Source organism: Heterodontus francisci, chromosome 10 (assembly GCF_036365525.1).
Source record: "Heterodontus francisci isolate sHetFra1 chromosome 10, sHetFra1.hap1, whole genome shotgun sequence".
NCBI classification, from domain to species: Eukaryota; Metazoa; Chordata; class Chondrichthyes; order Heterodontiformes; family Heterodontidae; genus Heterodontus; species Heterodontus francisci.
Window position 1 is genome coordinate 74,088,517 of NC_090380.1, and position 15,191 is coordinate 74,103,707.

Below are 15,191 nucleotides of genomic sequence, written 5' to 3' on the forward strand. Positions count from 1 at the left end.
ACTCCATTTGCCATCTCTCAGCCCAGCTCTGCAGCCTATCTATGTCCCTCTGTACCCTACAACATCCTTCGGCACTATCCACAACTCCACCGACCTTAGTGTCATCCGCAAATTTACTAACCCACCCTTCTACACCCTCTTCCAGGTCATTTATAAAAATGACAAACAGCAGTGGCCCCAAAACAGATCCTTGCGGTACACCACTAGTCACTAAACTCCAGGATGAACATTTGCCATCAACCACCACCCTCTGTCTTCTTTCAGCTAGCCAATTTCTGATCCAAAGCTCTAAATCACCTTCAACCCCATACTTCCGTATTTTCTGCAATAGCCTACCATGGGGAACCTTATCAAACGCCTTACTGAAATCCATATACACCACATCCACTGCTTTACCCTCATCCACCTGTTTGGTCACCTTCTCGAAAAACTCAATAAGGTTTGTGAGGCACGACCTACCCTTCACAAAACCGTGCTGACTATCGCTAATGAACTTATTCTTTTCAAGATGATTATAGATCCTGTCTCTTATAACCTTTTCCAACATTTTACTCACAACCGAAGTAAGGCTCACAGGTCTATAATTACCAGGGCTGTCTCTACTCCCCTTCTTGAACAAGGGGACAACATTTGCTATCCTCCAGTCTTCCGGCACTATTCCTGTCGACAATGATGACATAAAGATCAAGGACAAAGGCTCTGCAATCTCCTCCCTAGCTTCCCAGAGAATCCTAGGATAAATCCCATCTGGCCCAGGGGACTTATCTATTTTCACACTTTCCAAAATTGATAACACCTCCTCCTTGTGAACCTCAATCCCATCTAGCCTAGTAGCCTGAATCTCAGTATTCTCCTCGACAACATTTTCTTTCTCTACTGTAAATACTGACGCAAAATATTCATTTAACACTTCCCCATCTCCTCTGATTCCACACACAACTTCCCACTACTATCCTTGATTGGCCCTAATCTAACTCTAGTCATTCTTTTATTCCTGATATACCTATAGAAAGCCTTAGGGTTTTCCCTGATCCTATCCGCCAATGACTTCTCGTGTCCTCTCCTTGCTCTTCTTAGCTCTCCCTTTAGATCCTTCCTGGCTAGCTTGTAACTCTCAAGCGCCCTAACTGAGCCTTCACGTCTCATCCTAACATAAGCCTTCTTCTTCCTCTTGACAAGCGCTTCAACTTCTTTAGTAAACCACGGCTCCCTCGCTCGACAACTTCCTCCCTGCCTCATAGGTACATACTTATCAAGGACACGCAGTAGCTGCTCTTTGAATAAGCTCCACATTTCGATTGTTCCCATCTCCTGCAGTTTCCTTCCCCATCCTACGCATCCTAAATCTTGCCTAATCGCATCATAATTTCCTTTCCCCCAGCTATAATTCTTGCCCTGCGGTATATACCTGTCCCTGCCCATCGCTAAGGTAAACCTAACCGAATTGTGATCACTATCACCAAAGTGCTCACCTACATCTAAATCTAACACCTGGCTGGGTTCATTACCCAGTACCAAATCCAATGTGGCATCGCCCCTGGTTGGCCTGTCTACATACTGTGTCAGAAAACCCTCCTGCACACACTGGACAAAAACTGACCCATCTAAAGTAAATAGAGGATTGAATAAGGAAAGAAAGGAGGGTTATGGCAGATTCAGGGGGCTGAAAACAGCGGCGGCCCTAGAGGAACATAGAAAGTGTGGGGGGGGGGGTACTTAAAAAAGTAATTAAGAGAGCAATGAGGGGGCATGAAAAAACACTGGCAGGCAAGATAAAGGAAAATCCCAAGGCATTTTTTAAAGTATATTCAGGGCAAAAGGATAACCAGGGAAAGAGTAGGGCCCGAGAGGCCCTCCAGTTCTGATGAAGGGTCACTGACCTGAAACATTAACTTTGCTTCTCTCTCCACAGATGCTGCCAGACCTGCTGAGTATTTCCAGCATTTCTTGTTTTTATTTCATATTTCCAGCATCTGCAGTATTTTGCTTTTATATAAAGAGTAGCGCCCATTGGGGACCAAAGTGGCAAACTGTGTGTGGAGCGGGAGGAAGTAGGTGAGGTTTTAAATGATTACTTTTCATCTGTGTTCACTATGGAGAAGGACGATGTAGGTGTAGAGATCGGGGAGGGGGATTGTGATATACTCGAACAAATTAGCATTGAAAGGGAGGAAGTATTAGTGTTTTTTGCGGGCTTAAAAGTGGATAAATCCCCAGGCCCAGATGAGATATATCCCAGGCTGTTATGTGAGGCAAGGGAGGAGATTGCAGGGGCTCTGACATAAATTTTCAAATCCTCTCCGGCCACAGGAGAGGTGCCAAAGGACTGGAGGACAGCGAATGTGGTACCATTATTCAAGAAGGGTAGCAGGGATAAACTAGGTAATTACAGGCTAGTGAGTCTAACACAGTGGTAGCGAAACTATTGGAAACAATTCTGAGGGACAGGATTAATCTTCACTTGGAGAGGAGGGATTAATCAAGGATAGTCAGCATAGCTTTGTCAGGGGGAGATCATGCCAAACAAATTTGATTGAATTTTTCTAGGCAGTGACTAGATGTGTAGATGAGGGTAAAGGAGTTGATGTAGTCTACATGGACTTCAGTAAGGCTTTTTTTTAGATTAGATTAGATATACAGCACTGAAACAGGCCCTTCGGCCCAACGAGTCTGTGCCGACCATCAACCACCCATTTATACTAATCCTACACTAATCCCATATTCCTACCAAACATCCCCACCTGTCCCTATATTTCCCTACCACCTACCTATACTAGTGACAATTTATAATGGCCAATTTACCTACCAACCTGCAAGTCTTTTGGCTTGTGGGAGGAAACCGGAGCACCCGGAGAAAACCCACGCAGACACAGGGAGAACTTGCAAACTCCACACAGGCAGTACCCAGAATCGAACCCGGGTCCCTGGAGCTGTGAGGCTGTAGTGCTAACCACTGCGCCACTGTGCCGCCCACTGTGCGGGATAAGGTCCCGCATGGTTAAGAAGGTAAGAGCCTATGGGATCCAGGGCAATTTGGCAAATTGGATCCAAAATTGGTTTAGTGGCAGGAGGCAGAGAGTGATGGACAAGGGTTACATTTGGAAGCCTGTGACCAGTGGTATACTGCAGGGATCGGTGCAGGGACCCTTACTGTTTGGAGTGTACATTAATGATTTAGACGTGAATATAGGAGGTATGATCAGTAAGTTCGCAGATGACATGAAAATTGGTGGTGTCGTAAATAGTGAGAAGGACAGCCTTAGATTACAGGACTATATAGATGGATGGAAAGATGGGCGGAGCAGTGGCAAATGGAATTTAATCCTTAGAGTTGTGAGGTGATGCATTTTGGGAGGACTAACAAGGCAAGGGAATATACAATGGATGGTAGGACCCCAGGAAGTACAGAGGGTCAGAGGGACCTTGGTGTACTTGTCCATAGATCACTAAAGGCAGCAGCACAGGTAGTTAAGGTGGTTAGGAAGGCATATGGGCTACTTGCCTTTATTAGCCGAGGCATAGGATATAAGAGCAGGGAGGTTATGATGGAGCTGTATAAAATGCTAGTTAGGCCACAGCTGGAGTACAGTTCTGGTCACCACAGTATAGGAAGGATGTGATTGCACTGAAGAGGGTGCAGAGGAGGTTCACCAGGATGTTGACTGGGCTGGGGCATTTCAGCTATGAAGAGACACTGGATAGGCTAGGGTTGTTTTCCTTAGAGCAGAGAAGGCTGAGAGGAGACCTGATTGAGGTCTGCAAAATTATGAGGGGCATAGATAGGGTAGATTGGAAGAAATGTTTTCCCTTAGCGGATGTGTCAATAACCAGGGGGCATAGATTTAAGGTAAGGGCAGGAGGTTTAGAGGGGATTTGAGGAAAAATATTTTCACCCAGAGGATGGTTGGAATCTGGAACACACTGCCTGAAAGGGTGGTAGAGGCAGGAACCCTCACAACATTTAAGAAGTATTTAGATGAGCACTTGAAATGCCATAGCATGCAAGGCTATGGGCCAAGTGCTGGAAAATGGCATTAAAATAGATAGGTGCTTGATGGCCAGCACAGACGTGATGGGCTGAAGGGCCTGTTTCTGTGCTTTATAACTCTATGACTAAAGTTGGTGTCTTTTCTCTCTTGAGGCATACGTGTTTTCCTTGGGTCTGGTGGCTTGGGAGAAAGCGAGAGAGACAGCCAGGAGAGAGGCTTGCTTGTTCCAGCTTCAATTGCCAACTGCCTTCTGAATTCTTTTCTGTGTGGCACAAATAAAAAAAGGCAGTTGGCCAGCAGGTCAGTCATGTGACTAACTAGCTTTACCACTTCTGCATTTGTGGATTGTATTGTCTTAGCAGGCCCTGGAATGTGCTTCCTTGCACCTTCAATGTCTGGTGATCAAAATCCATTTGGGTTAATTGGACCAGGGAATAGTCATTTGTCTCCACAAGCAGCGTCTCTTAGTATGCAAATATCCTTCCAACCCAGTGTCTAGTGATCTTCAAACAAGTCATTTCTTCACTCCAGCAACCATTTAAAATCAATGTTCATATGACAAAATTAATATACCTCATTCTTGGCAGGTGGGGGTCTGCATGACTTAATTGGGCTTTTTGTTTTTAGGGGCTTGGCTGTTTATGCAAGTGCAATTTAGTTAGTAATAGGCAAAAGTTTACTCAGAGCATTGGACAGTTGTATAAATGCAATAGATGAGGTTCAAGAAAGAATTTAGCTTTCATATTCTAAAGGACTTTAAGCCAACTAATTACTTTCAAAGTGTAGCTACTGTTGTTTTGTAAGCAAATGCCGCAGCCAATTTACAGACAGCAAGGTCTTGAAAGCAGCAATGAGATAAATTCCTTTCCTTCCCAGTGGTATATCTCCCCTACTCCAGTTATAATACAGAACCTGTATAATCTTTGCTCTTTAACTGTGGGCTGATTGTAAAGCACAAGGTGTGATAGGCAAATAGTTGTACAAGTGTAGCTATTGGTCTAATTTCTAGCTGTGACCAACGTAAAAACACAATTGCATGTCAGATCTGTCAGCTTTAGAAAATAGGAGTTAACATGAGGTTAAAGTCAAAATAACATTCTGAAAAGACGACAACAGAAATATTACCTGTCTTCAGATTCTGACTGAATGAATGAGTATTTTGCCTTCTCTCTCAATGTGCTGTGATAATGGCTGGGAGCAACATTTCAGCCAACTGGGTGCAGGGGCTGCCTTCCCTTTCCTGAACAGCCACAGGGCCTTCTTGATTAAAGATGTTTCTGGTCCAGTGTTTTTTTATTTTGTTGACAATGCATAAGTGTAACAGCTGAGCTAAGATTGGGAGCCTAGGGATAATGGAGAACAAAAATACAGTCATTCCCAGAAGGTTAACTGTCTGTAGTAAAATTTGTCAACAAGATGGTAAATTTTGTCCGTGTCTCAATGACTTTAAAAAAAACAATTCTTTGCACACAAAGGATGCCAATGAGATGACCAGAGAGCTGTGATAAGGCAGTGATAAACATATGTTCATGCTTCCAATTCCTGGTGACTAGTCACAATTTCATTGTAGCTATGGTCAATTTACTACATTATGTACAGCTATCTGTACTCAAAGCTGTGTTTTTATAGATCCTTTGGTCTTCGAAGGAAAATAGAAAGCCAAAACAATCCCTTGTTAGTGCTAAAATACTGCTCGGAACTCGGAGTATATTAAGCTGCAACCTTATTAAATTACTTCTACAGCCAGCTGAGGAAGATGAAAGTCTGTTTACGTAACTTGGGAAAAAAGAACAATGGCTTTGTAATGTGAAACAGATTTATCAGATGAACATACATTTCTCACCAAGGAATTTGCAAAGTACACTATCAGAAAAATACTGGAAGATTTTTAAATCCCATTGTTCGTCCTTTCACTTGTGCTTTCTGCTCCCAGCTGATAAACACCAAATGAGAAATTTCAGAATCATTTATTTTGTGGGGAAGTGTATTAGGGAATATTAGGGACTTGTTTTAAAAAAGCATAAAATCTGAATATTCATGAATTGCTGATAAAGTTCAATCCCAATGGCTTGGTTAAAAGACTCCCCAGGCTACCAGGGAATTAAATAAAATGGGGGTTAAATTGGTTAGGACCCACAAACAGGCATGGGGATTGTGATATGCAATTAACCCATGCTTGTTCACTGCATTGCAGGCAGCACTGTAAATTGGTGCTGCCTGCTGATTTGCATGATTGCTGTTTGCTGCCGGCATTACCTGCGCTTTTCATTAGCTGCTCATATCAGGAGGGGGCCCAATATCCTGAGTGGTTAGTGCTACTTAAAGGCAGCCTGCACCTCTTAAAGCGGAGGTGCATGGTTGCTGCAGGAAGTGGTGGGAATCATTTCAGATGTGAATCTGTCCTGTAGAAGAGTGAAGATTAGCTAACCATGCGAGATAGTGTGCACCAAGGTTTTCAAACATTGCACTGGAGGTTTTGATGGAAAGGAGGAGAGATGCCCTACATCTGCAGAGGCAGTGAGAGGAACTATTGGCAGAGGCCAATACCAAGAGTGTTCGTCCTAGAACCTGGATGCAGTGCAGGAAGAATTTTAACGATCTGACATGAGTTGTCAAGGTAAGTGAGTTCATCTTCAAATGACATATCCTACCAAACTGCACCACTAGCCTCATTCACTGCTCAATTACCGACACACCATCAACCCACCTACCAATGATCTCAATCAATCAGGACCCAACCCTACCAATATGCTTTACCTCATCCTTACACACTTAGTATTGTTGCATGCCTCACACTCCCAACTCACAGTTCACACACACTGGCAGCTATTCAACCATAGCATACACATCACCCAGACAAATTGAAGGACACTCACTTTCAGGAGAAGATGGCGCATAACAGAAAGCTGCAGCAATGAACTGGAGGAGGACAACCGTGCCTGCATGTTTTGTCACCCATGGAAGAGACTATCCTGGCCATCATGGGAAACAACATCACTGAGACTGTGGTCACTGGCACTGCTGAAGTAATCGATGATGTGGGTATCAGCATACATAATGCTCCTTCTCTCATCCCACTTCTCCCTCAACCCTTAGTCTCTTTTGACTGAAGCTGCTGGTCATGTAAGCACGCGCCTCTTACTTTGTCCATTGCTCTCTCCACAACCCAACCCTTGTCCCTTTTTCATTTCAGATACCAGAGAACTGAAACCTGACCAGTCAGTGGATGAAGAGGGAGAAGACAGTGAAGATGAAGAGACATTGTTGTTTGATCTTATAGTCACAGCCATCAGCTCAGATACTGATGCTGCGCATATTTTAGAGGCTAGGATAGAGGAGGGATCAGCTCGTGGTGAGACACCGGGCTCAAGTGCACAGGAGTCAGAGCAGGAGGAAAGAATAGTGCAGGTGCCAGCTCATCAGAGGGTGAGGCCACACATGAGTTCTGCTACAGTTGGCTTGGATGAGGACATCGATGGTCCAGGCTACAGAAAAAGACTGATGGGTGTACACAACCAAATGCTTGGTGCGCTGGAAAGCCTGCCAGAAAGTATGCACTCAGTATCAAGGAGCATGGAAGAATCCAGCACCAACTTGGCACAGGGCTTTGTGCAGAGCTTGGAGTTTATCCTTTCCAGCATGGAGCACGTAACCATTAGCACACCTGTGGAATCAACTATAATGCAGTATCTGATGACCGATGTCATAGTTTCCATTGCAGCACAAACAGCTTCCATCAATGATTGAGGTGCTGCGTTGGAACCTCAAACTGCTGCCTTACAAGCTAGATTACTGCCTTCATGGTTCTAGATACCACTGTTCAAAAGTGCTTCCAGGGCTTCACAATAGTTAATTAATCTGTTCACCAGTGGTTCGGCTGGATAGATGAGGCACTGCCCCCAGAGAGTGGCAGTGCCTTTATGGAGCACAAACCTGCTTTCCTCTCTCAGAATGACAACAATCCTGCTCCCACCCCTGCCCCTCCACCAGTGTCTTTGCTGTTGCCTGTCAACCAGCCAGCCCAGAGAGCTACAGCCCAGGCCAAAATGATGGAGTCCGAAGCTGTCTAGGCCCAGAGCTACTTGAGGTTGCTCTCCAAGGCCATCTGCAGTCTACACAGTTGAAGGTCAACAGCCTTCCACCAGCCATGCTGCAGCCACTGGGGAAACACTTTATAGGAGCACTAAGAGAGGAGCACTAAGACACTTGAAAACCAGGCACTAAGGGAATGCACCAATGTGATTAATTTCTTTTTGTATGCATTATGACACGATTGAATTCATAAATATGGATTGCAATGAACATTTATTGGTGGTTTTTATATATGTGTTGTCAGAAAGAGGCTGATGTGATGGTCTGAAAGGTAAGGAGTGTGGGAATGTTGGCAAATGGGGAGAAGTGGTTCTGTTTACTGGTATTGCTTATTAATTACTTCATCGTGTCATGCTAGGCCCCCACCTGACAAGAATGAGGCACATTAATTTTGTCATGAACATTGATTTTCAACTGTTACTGGAGTGAAGAAAGGACTTGTTAAACAAATCAGCCGTGGCTGGAAAAGACATTTGCTTATTAACAGACAGTGATTGGAAGGACAAAGGACCATTCTCTGACACATTCAACCCACAATGGATCTTGATCACCAGGTATTGTGTCTAAGAGGAGCATTCTAGTGACTGCTAAGGTGATACAATCCAAGACGTGGTCAGACCATAGTCACATGACTAACCTGCTTGACAACCTGCTTTTTTCTGAATTGTACAAACAGTTTGAACTCGGAGAAAGTCTGTTTGCTCCTGAACTGAGAAGCTCTCTCCTGTCTGCTCCCATCTCTTTCTCACAAGCCTCTGAATCCACTGCAGACACATGAACCACAAGAGAAAAAAGTCTCCTACAGCGAACAAGGTTTAAGAAGAATACTGGGCCCCAACGGAAAGCAAGATCTACCTACAATCAAGGACTCTACAGTGAGCTCGACGAACCGTAACAAAAACTCTTCAGATAGTGCCTCAACCTTTTCCACTTTATTTCTTCTGCTCTTTTCTGTCTCTATTTGCATGTGTGTATCGCATATGCATGCTAGCGTGGGCATGTCCTGCATCTGTAGGCTTCAACTGAATTAGAGTTTAAGTTTAATAAATTTCAACTTTTCTTCTTTAAACCTAAGAAAATCTGTTTGTGTTGGTTTCTTTGCCTTATAATTGGAAAGTGGTGAACAAGGATTCACCAAGGCGAGCTAAAAACACTGTGTGTTTAAAATTAAACCCTGTTACAGTAAGACCAGGTGAAGGCTGAAAGCGAACCCTAGACTGCTTTCTCACCCAGTCGTAACAATCACATAGAGCCCAGGCAGAAAGGACTGTCTACTTTGCAGCTTCTCTTCCTCTTCCTGTTACTCCACTTCCTATAGCACTTCCTCGATCTCCTTCACTCCCATCTCCTCCTCTGCCTTGTGCTCCTGCTCCTCATCTTCACGCCTGATAGGTGGTGGCCAGGCCATGCAGCAAGCAGCATACTACCACAAATCTTGATACCCATTCAGCTCAGTACTGTAGGGCTCCTCCGAAGATATCCAGGCAGTGGAAGCATTGCTGGAGCATGCCGATGGTGTGCTCTAGAATGTTCTTTGTGGCAGCATGGCTGTCATTGTAGGACTGCTGTGCATGTGTGTGTGTGTTCCAGATCGAAGCCATGAACCATGTCATGAGTGAATAAACCTTTTCGCCCAATAGCCACTGTTTGACTTGTCATGGTGGGTTAAACATAGAATGATGGAGTCGTGACTACTGCCAGGTTAATGGGCATTCACCTTCATGATGTGCTGCCTTTGGTCACAAAGTTGCAAATTGAGGGAGTGGAATCCCTTTTCAGTTCAGGAAAGTGGCAGAGTTCACAAAAGGTGCACTCAATGCATATGCATGCACCATGCGGAAGCCTGATATCCATACAAATCCTTGTGCTCATTCCATCTGCTTGTCTCTGGCAAGAGGGAATAAGATGAATCTGTCTTTCTGTGTATAGAGAGCCACAGTGACTTTCTTTATGCACTGCAAACAGTGAGATATTGCTTTTACCTCCAGTAGCAGTCTGGAAAGAGCCAGAGCCATAAAAGTTAAGAGCCACATCACCTTGACAGTCATAGGCACTGCTGCCATGCCCTGCTTTGAGGTGTCAGTTATGGCTACAGCAGTTGGCAGTCACAACCTTTTTTATTGAAGTGAAGAAGTCTCAAGCATTAATCATAGCTAAAGCTGAGGCAAGTGAATTGCTCCCTAAAGACCCTCTGTGGATATGGTTGCTTGCTGAGAGTTGTCCCCCATCATCTAGCAACTTGTCCTGCTGCGCGAAGCCTCTCTTTATTCACCCAGCTATGCTCAATTCCAAGAGGAAGTGCTACCAGGCCATCCATGTCTGGAAGCAACTTGTTTCAGCACAAGTTTATAGATCAACACAAAAGTACTTCAGCACAGACGATGCCCTGTTAACTTTTGAAATTTTAGGCAAGTATAGGAAAGCTTCAAAAATGCATACAATTGCACCAGCAGCCGGAAGAAATAATCCAGCAACAAACCATTAATAGTTCATGATGCTTTCAAGTAGCACTGTTGCAGAGGGTTGTCCTACATGCCATTTAACGTTGTGTTCAGCTGTGTGAGGTTGAAACAGGTCATAGGCTGGAGCACAGCATTGAAAAATGACAATACTGGTGTCCAATCGGCATTGCACACTGATTGATGTCATAATCTGCCTGCTGTACATTTCTTTTATTCTTTCATGGCATGTGGGCATCACTGGCAAGGCCAGCAATTGTTACCCATCCCTAATTGCCCTTGAACTGAGTGGCTTGCTAGGCTATTTCAGAGGGCAGTTAAGTGTCAACCACATTGCTTTGGGTCTGGAGGCACATGTAGGTCAGACCAGGTAAGGAGAACAGGTTTCTTTCCCTAAAGGACATTAGTGAACCAGATGGGTTTTTATCACAATTGATGATAGTTTCACAGCACCATTACTGAGACTAGCTTTCAATTCTAGATTTTTATCAATAATTGAATTTAAATTCTACCAGCTGCCATGGTGGGATTTGAACCTGTGCCCCAAGGTATCAGCCGAGGCCTCTAGATTACTAGTTCAATGACATTACCACTATGCCAACATCTCCCCATGTATGTCACCATCTCCCCGCATGCTGCCAGTCATCGTTAGGTGCGTGAACCAAACCTTTTTACCAAAATGGTGTCCAATGTACTTCCTGTCAGTGGTGTGCACCTGCATCATAAATGCCAGGCTTCGTAGTATCTGACAACTGGGCACAACAGAGCCCAATTTAACCCCCAGTGCTGTCACCACACACTGCTACATGGATGCGCACACACACGACACACACATATATACATATTTAGTTCGAGCAATTACAGAAATATGTTAAACTTTGTACTGACAGGGATCAGAAGCAGGCATCACTCCAGTCTGCCTACACCTGCTGGGAAATGGATGGGCATTCTGTCATTAGATCAATGAGGATTAAATATAGTCCATATTTGGCAGCAGGGGAGGGGGAGGATTTTATTCTTGGGTGGAGTGCAAAATGGATGATGGAGAGTCAGTGACCTATTTAACATTCTGCCTGATTTTCTGTTCCATTGGCTACCCCTGAAGACCCAATTTCGCCCCAAAGTAACAGGTTAAAAAATAATGTAAGTCAAAGAAATCCACCAATATTTGTTACTATAGTTCCAGTTACAGAGAGCTTCTTACATGACAGCATGAGGCAGTGAGAAAAATATTGCATTGTGTGCATATGTGCACTGGAATAGATGGAAGAGAAAAATTGTCTCTTGGAAAAACAGATCTTATCATTCTGAATGTTCAGTGCCACTTCTTTCATTTGAACTGAAGTCAAATGTTTCTGCATCATTTCACATCAATTCAAGTGCTGAACCTAGGTGAAAACCCTTCTGTAAATTTATGGTCATGTTCCATTCCTGTTAAGAACTCCAAAAGCTGGATGGAAATACCACAAGCATTGGGTAAGCCTCAATTAGAATATTGTGCTCAGAGGTTGAATTGATGTACTGCTATCACAAGATCTTCCCCTATAGACTGTCAGCAATAGGACTAATGCACCATCAGCAGGCTGCATGCCCTCACAACTTGACTAAAATGATTGAACTGTTGTATGAGAAATTAAATGCACCATTGCCACGAAGCCAAATTTCATTTATAGATGTATAGTCTGTCATGAATTAGGATGGGATCCAGTTCACAGCAGATTGTACATCAGAGTTACAGTAGACAAATCACTGGCAGGTTTTGTTATTAGAACTGCAGTCACAAATGGCAGTCATTTTGCTCATTGCCCATCACGACAGCTGGAAATGCAAAAAGACACAACCCACCATGAAGCCAAAATGATAGAATAGAATCATAGAATGTTACAGCACAGTAAAGAAACCATTCAACCATTGCATCTGTCAGCTCTCTGAAACAGCTATGCACTTAGTTGCGTTTCCCTGCCCTTTTCACATAGCCTTTTTCATTTTTTTTCCTTTTCAAATAAGTATCCACTTTCCTTTTAAACATTGTTACCCCAGAGAGCTGTGGATGTTCAGTCATTGAATATATTCAAGTCAGAGAGCAACAGATTTTTAGGTAATAAGGGAATCAAGGGACATGGGGATAGTGTGGGAAGGTGGAGTTGAGGTAGAAGATCAGACATGATGGGCTGGATCTTACCAAGCCCACGATGTCGGGCTCCATGGCGGGGGGTGGTGGGGGGTGCAGGTGGAAGATTGTTCCGGCAGAAGCCCGCCAGAGAGGCCGACGCTGGGAGGGCCCGGCCCGATCCTCCCGGTGGCAGCAAGGCTCCATGGCGGACCCCCGCTGCTGGATGACGGGAACTGAATTACAATATTTAAATGAAAGGGATGAATAAATTTGAATAAACTTACCGTTAATCTTCTGGGCCCTCAGCAAGCCTCAGTGTGGCGGCCAGCACTTCTATGCCTTCAATTCCCTGTCTGGGGAAAGCCAGCTTGACACTGGTAGGGAGGGGGGGACGAGTTAAGATTTTCAGTGTGATGGGGGGACAGGGTCAAATAAATGTAATAGATGTAGGGGATAGTGGGAATGGGTGAACTTTAAATTTTGTGCAGTCTGGGGTGGGGGGGAAAGTCAGATTTAAAAAGTGTTTTGAGGGGGAAAGGCAAATAGTTAATGTAATTGTTATTGGGGGGTGGGAAAGGGGTGCTGGAATTTTATTTGATAAGTTTTGGGGGGTTGTATCTTTAAAAGTTTAAATATGCTGGCAAGCTGTCTGCCCTTTAAAAATGGCGCCAGTGCCTGTGCACAGACAGCTGAAGGCAGTGCTGGCGACGGACAGCTCGCCCCTCCATGTGACTGTGGGGGACAGGGGGGGTGGTGGGCATATGCGGGCTGCCATTTTTTGAACTCGCCGTCAAGATTGGCGGTGGGGTCTTAAAATCCAGCCCGATCTTACGGAATGGCAGAGAGACTCGAAGGGTCGAAGGGCCCAATCCTGCTCCTATTTCTTATGTTCATATGGATTCTGCTTCCACTGCTGTATTTGGCAGGCCATTCCACATGCTTACAATCCTCTATTTAAAAAATCCTCCCTCCCCTCTTCATTCTTTTGCTCCTGAGTTACCAACTTGCCAACTAGTTCAAATAGTTTTCACCAATTTATTTGATAAAAAACTCCCATGATTAGAAACACTTCTATTAAGTCTCCTCTGAGCGTCCTTTGTTCTAATGAAATGAGTCCCAGTTTTTAGTCTCTACTCATAACTAAAGCAAATCCCCCAACTGCCGCCCTGCCTTTTGTGGTGTCATCTTATTGAGTCTTTTCAGCAACTTCACTAAGAGCTTAATATTTTTCCTTCAGTAAGGTTTCCAAAATGAACACACAATTCTGAATGCAGTCCAATTAATATTTTATAGGTTCAGCATTACCTCTGCTTTGTGTTTTGAAGATGTAAAAGCTTCAATATTTGAAAGCTTTGAAACAATTTATTCTATATTTCTTCAAGGATCTTTTGGATTAAGAATTATTATATGACTTAATACATTTCTTTAGTTCTAATTTTCAGAACAAAGAACAGATGTAAGAATAAATGAATTTTGAAAATATTTAAACAGTAATGAACAGCAATTAGCAAAGCCATGGTTAATTACTTTGTATATAATTACATACTTAATAAAATCCAGAGAACCACTTACCAGTGATGCCCTATAGGTACTTTTGAAAATAAGAATTTTTATTTCCAGGACAAAAATTTTCAGTTCTTTATCTAGTGCTCTTTCATTTCAAGATTGAAACTGTGCAACAAATGGGGCTGAGAAATAACAATGTATCTACCAAGTGCAGCAGTTGTCAGCACAGATCTGAGTTATATGACAAAGCTGTGGTTTCTGACGTCTTCAAAAAAGCACACTACTACAGTGCTTGAAAAACCCACAAACTGTCAATAAATTCAACAGGGTAAAAATTGTACCGCATTGCACCTGTTCTCTGAATATTAAAGGGCCAATTTCAGGCACCAATTTCCTGTGCCCAAAATAAGCCTGAGAGTTGGCCGACACAATATTGGGTCGGACCATTTTTCAGATATTCCTGGCAGCCACCTAAAACAAGCATTCGGCTCCTTACATTTGTAAACAAAGGGTCTAATGCCTGTTTCGGCTCCCTTGCCAAAATTAAATACCATAGGTCCTGTTCTGTTTAGGATTCTTAGGAAATTATTGCTGTGGCCAAATCAGTGTGTTAAGATCGCCGGACTTTATAACATGTTTATGCAGTACAAATTGTGATTTTTAAAAGTTTAAGATGGAGTCCGGAAGCTCAGGTGACCTCACTTCCACTCTGCTAAAGGACAAAACAGATCAAAGACTTTTTTTTTTTAGAAAAAGGAGACTGGATGGGTAACACCTGAAGAACAATGGGTTTCACCCTCCCAGATTTTCAGGTCATAAAAGATGGGGTCAATGATTCTGAAGATGCAAATGTACCAAGCAGCTGTTAACCCCTGGGAACGATGGCTCTGTAAAACCAGACTTCTGGACTTTGCATATTAGAACAGGACAACAAACTATTGACTTTTGAGTCCAGATAAATTTAACAAATGTTCTGAAGGCAGGGAGGCTGTAAGTGAAAAAAAACAGCAGTTGCAGCCTCAAGGCAGGCTG

General features: G+C 43.6%; 1 protein-coding gene across 1 annotated transcript in view; it reads right to left on the reverse strand.

Moving 5' to 3' along the window:
• si:rp71-68n21.9 (kelch-like protein 13) overlaps window positions 1-14,369 on the reverse strand; it is a 97,154-nt gene extending 82,785 nt beyond the window's left edge. Inside the window, exons 1-2 of the mRNA XM_068040757.1 lie at window positions 14,226-14,369; window positions 5,115-5,332 (exon numbers count right to left, since the gene is read on the reverse strand). The gene's annotated coding sequence lies outside the window, so the exon portion shown is untranslated. The remainder of the gene's footprint in view (window positions 1-5,114; window positions 5,333-14,225) is intronic.
• Between the last annotated feature and the right edge of the window lie 822 nt (window positions 14,370-15,191).